Below are 5000 nucleotides of genomic sequence, written 5' to 3' on the forward strand. Positions count from 1 at the left end.
ATTCATTTTAGTGTCTATAGTGATGTTAATAGGGTTATGGTGCTCCCGGTCATTGTCAAGAAAGTCGTTGATAATTAAACCAATAATTGAAATTCTACCTAAGGGAGAAGAAAATGGTTTATATATATAAAACAGTTTTAGATTTATATATTTATGAGTGAAATCTGATGCACTTCATAATGTATGCAAACGATTTTATCTACATATACGATAGAATTACACCAAATGCATATAAGTAGCCACATGATTTTAGCTGTGTTTATATATATTGATACACACACACAGACACACACACACACACACACACACACACACACACACACACACACACACACACACACACACACACACACACACACACACACACACACACACACACACACACACACACACACACACACACACACACACACACATATACACACACACTTTCGAAATATAAAAGTTGATCAGTCAGGTTAAAATGGACAAATAGCAAAACTCGTCGACTCCTCACGGATCTCCGGTTGATTCCGTCTATTTTTTTATCTGTGTCTTGTGGCTCAGTTCTGCCTCGCCAAACTTCTGACCTCCTTCACTACGGTGAGGTATATGATGCATTTTGTCCCGGTTAGAGGGACCAACGATAAGAGCCAACACGTGATGGTCTTGCGAGACGGACGTCCGAGAGGATTGTTTCCCCATATTTCGTTTTCAAATCCCACCAACAACCTCTCCTGCAACTGGAAGTGCAACTATGAGGAATTGGCACTTGTTCTTTGGAAGGGGCCTAAGATCACTTTCGATTAAATATCTTCCCTAATCTTTTTTTTATATGGAAGAGGAATTGGCAAACGGCGAGTGTGCCGCTCCTTTTTCTCGGTGACGCATAATAACGCAATACAGACAACAGTCTAATGATTCAGGAGAGATCTTTGGGAGGAGCCTGGGGGCCAGTACTGACTATTGTCGGTCCTTCCTGTCGGCGAAGTCAGGAGCAACAATTATATCAGTCTGTCTGAAAACAAATGATTTTATGCACCTGAGATGGAAGACTCAGTTCTGAAAGAAGCCTTTACTGATGGAGACTCTCTTTAGGCCGGAGTCTTCTATTCTTCGCTAAAACAAAATCCCATAACGTGCGTCACCGTATTGAAGGGATGGGACACTTCACCAACGCGGTGAAAGAATTGTTGTGAAGGGCGCCAGACGATTTTATTACTCATTTGAGATGGGGTCTCGATCGAATGAAACCTCGTTCAGGTCGAAGTTTGTCTCTCAGATGAAGTCGTTTTGGAGTCAGAAAATAAGAAAATCAAAATCAAAATAGGCCGCAGAGTTGAAAATGTCATTAGCAACAGGATAGAAGTAATAACATCACACAATAAAGATACATGTTTACGAAAAAAAATTATCCATTTAGAGATACACGGAAATGTGAAACTGAAAAAAATCAGTCTAATATTTTATACTTGAATACAGCATAGTAGAATACATTATCATAATTGGACGATAGATTAAATATTTTATACACAGCTTTACTATGGTGATTGATTATATTACTAGTTAATATGGAATAGAGTTTTTCTATAAATTAAATTCCCCTTATCATGGTCGAAAAAACTAACTAACCGGTTGCACAAGTGTAGTGAAAAGAATGTCGGAGTTCCACCACTCAGATATAACCTTTTCGAGGGACATCATATTTAGTTTATTAAAGTGAAGGAAAACCCTTTTAGTTATTCATTTGATGCCAAAGGCCAAATAGAGGTTTATTTAGCTGTTATACATTTAACATCTTTCTTAGCACTAGGCCATCAACTTTCTCTCGAACTTAATATCACTGATTATCAAAAGCTCACGTAGATTATGAACTGATAGAAAGAAATATATCGATTGTTTATAATTATGCTTCTTCAGTTGTGGTCATCTCTAAAAATCTCGCTATCACATAAAAGCGTGTTTAGTTTTTCTGATGATATCCGTACATTTTGTCAAATAATTTATTTTAGTGTTGCTGCTACAAAAGCAATAGAATTGAGCAATAGTATTACTTATTCCATTCGAGCACAAGGAAAATATACAAGTGTTAATAGCAAGAAACTGTGATCTGCTTATGTAGAATTAAAGTCAATGCAAAATATCTAAAACATTTTGCTTGATTAATGTTTTAGACTGTTTTACGTGCGTATGTAATTATGTTTATCATTGTTTGTGCACATTATACGCACACGCACACATACACACACATTCACATGCAGACTTACACATATATACGTACATACACAAACACACACACACACACACACACACACACACACACACACACACACACACACACACACACACACACACACACACACACACACACACACACACACACACACACACACACACACACACACACACACACACATATAGACATACACACACAGACACACACAAACACATTTATATACACACATGTATAATCTATATTTATATAACTATTCATATAGAAATATCTTACATGTGTACATTTTGTTATTTTTTCATTGGTCTATATTCATATTTTATAAAAAAAAGTTTACCGTCTGCTATATGTTTTAGGAGACAACAGTTGAGGTACATGTATAGGTAATCTATATATTTAGTAATTTTATATATCTTAAAAAAAATCTTTTGTCATGAAAGAAGGTGATCAATAGCACACGTGTACTTATTTTGACTTATTTCGTTTGGAATTGAATTCAATTTCATTTGAAATGATTCTATGTTTTATAACATTCACTAAGATAAACAGTTTGTCAAGAGATTACAAAACCGTTTCTGAGTGGCTCATCAATATGGGCAGCAATGAACCCTAGACAGGTCCTCTAGAATTCGAATCAAATTATTTTAAATGTTTGGAAAAGTTGTTTACTTTATGGACGGACAGTTTCTCCCTTTCCCCTCTTCAGGAACAATCATCACTTCGTAGAATTTGTTTTTGGCAAGACGTCAGAGGATTTGATACGACGACGATCGAATCGTAGCCTGAGAGGGATCTCGAAACCACATTTAGTTTGAAACCAATCCTCCTTAATGGAATAGAATCGTCTGTCGTTAGTCAGAACAAAATCTATAGTTTATGTTGACGTTTTGAAGAGGGTTTAGGATCCTGTATGTTATATGTAGCCATGTTTCCCGTGTATAAATCGCGTCTTTGTTCTCAGCACATACGACTTCCTCTACACCAGTTTGGCACGCCTGACGCGGTCATACCTCGTAACACTATCTCATTTAACGTTGTCAGGAGACTGTTTGTCCTCGTTAGAATCTTCAGGACCATTTATTCAAGGGTCTCCTGTCTGATTATTACGATGAGTGTTGCCACACTGATGATAAGGGTCAGTATGTCTCAAGCTCTGCACTGCACGTCTGTTCCCATTGGCTAGGGGAGTATATACAGCAGAGTTTGCATGACTGTGATTAGTGTTACCCTTCACCTGCACGATCTGCATGCTTCCCTTTCCCGTGGTCAAGAAACCCGTCGGGTGCTCAATGCCTTAGTGCAGACGATGATACACAATGTTTTAAGATCGCGTTATGTAGTTTTCACAGTAAACTAACCCCTCTTTCCTCTGACCTGATTCAGAAACATCTCAATGTATACAACACTGCTTATTATATCTTGTAGTTTATGTAGTCTGAACTCACAACAGAACAGACGATGGGAACTTACACGTGATGGTCCTGACGAACGGACGTCGGAGAAAATCATCTCCCCGTCAGTCGTCTTGACATCTAACCAAAATCCTCATCTCTATCTGTAGATGCAGCCCCGTGGGGATGGCTCTCGGTTGATAGACCGGGTACACGATCTTTTTTAGTCTTGAATATCTTTTTATTTAGTCATTTATTTATCTATTCATCAATTTATCTATTAATAAACTAATTTATTCACCTGTTTACTTATTCATCTAATTATTTATCTGTTTAGATATTTATTTACTAGATATCTATCTATTTACTTGCTTATTTATTTATCTATTTATCGATTATTTATTCATGTACTAGTCTATTTGTTTTATTCTGTTTTATTATCATTGTTCTATTACTATTGTTATCATTATTATCATTATTATTATTATTATTATTATTATTTTTATTATTATTATTATTATTATTATTATTATTATTATTATTATTATTATTATTATTATTATTATTATTATTATGATCATTATTATTATTATTACTATTATTATCATTATTATTATTATTATTATTATTATTACTATTATTATTATCATTATCATTATCATTATTATTATCATTATCGTTATCGTGATCGTTATCGTTATCATTATCATTATCATTATCATTATTATCATTATCATTATTATTATTATTATCATTATAATTATTATTACTATTATTATTATCATTATTATTATCATTATTATCATCATTATTATTATTATTATTATCACTATTATTACTATCATCATCATTATCATTATCATTGCTATCATTAATATTGATATATTGTTATCATCATTACTATTACTCACATCAGTACAATCATTATTGGTACTTTTCTCGATTTCATGAGGGTCGTCTGCACCATGACATCGTGAGCCCCATGCGTTCCTTGACCACGGGCGTCTTTGTCAATTGTCTGTATTCAACATTCCTTTTTAGATTATACATTTCCAGTGGGGATTTTTACACTTGCGACTGAATGTGATGGCTCGATTGAGCTTTACATTGTATGATTGGTATTGATTGCTCTCTTATGCTTCAGGTTTCAGTCATGTAATCTTAAGATATATTCAGACTCAGCCGACGAAGGAGTAAGACGCTGGTGAACAAACATAACACCTCAAAAATTAATAAACATACAAACAATTAAATAGATTAACAAATAAATAAACAAAAATGGATATCACCCATGTCTGTTAACATTATGGCTAAGTTATGGAAAGTTAACATGAACTAAGGCAGTAATTCTTTTCGAAAAGTCTGGACAATGGTTTGTTGTCTTGTTCACTGGCAGC

The 5000-nt window shown here is 34.6% G+C and overlaps 1 protein-coding gene across 1 annotated transcript in view; it reads left to right on the plus strand.

The window, feature by feature from the left end:
- The window catches only part of LOC143018909 (putative sodium-coupled neutral amino acid transporter 11), a 99794-nt gene extending 98500 nt beyond the window's left edge, over window positions 1–1294 (plus strand). The window contains exon 10 of the mRNA XM_076174489.1: window positions 1–1294. This exon is cut by the window's left edge and continues 2639 nt beyond it. The gene's annotated coding sequence lies outside the window, so the exon portion shown is untranslated.
- The last annotated feature ends 3706 nt before the right edge of the window (window positions 1295–5000 follow it).

Source organism: Oratosquilla oratoria, chromosome 36 (assembly GCF_046742065.1).
Source record: "Oratosquilla oratoria isolate Oo_2021 chromosome 36, ASM4674206v1, whole genome shotgun sequence".
In the NCBI taxonomy this organism is placed as follows: Eukaryota; Metazoa; Arthropoda; class Malacostraca; order Stomatopoda; family Squillidae; genus Oratosquilla; species Oratosquilla oratoria.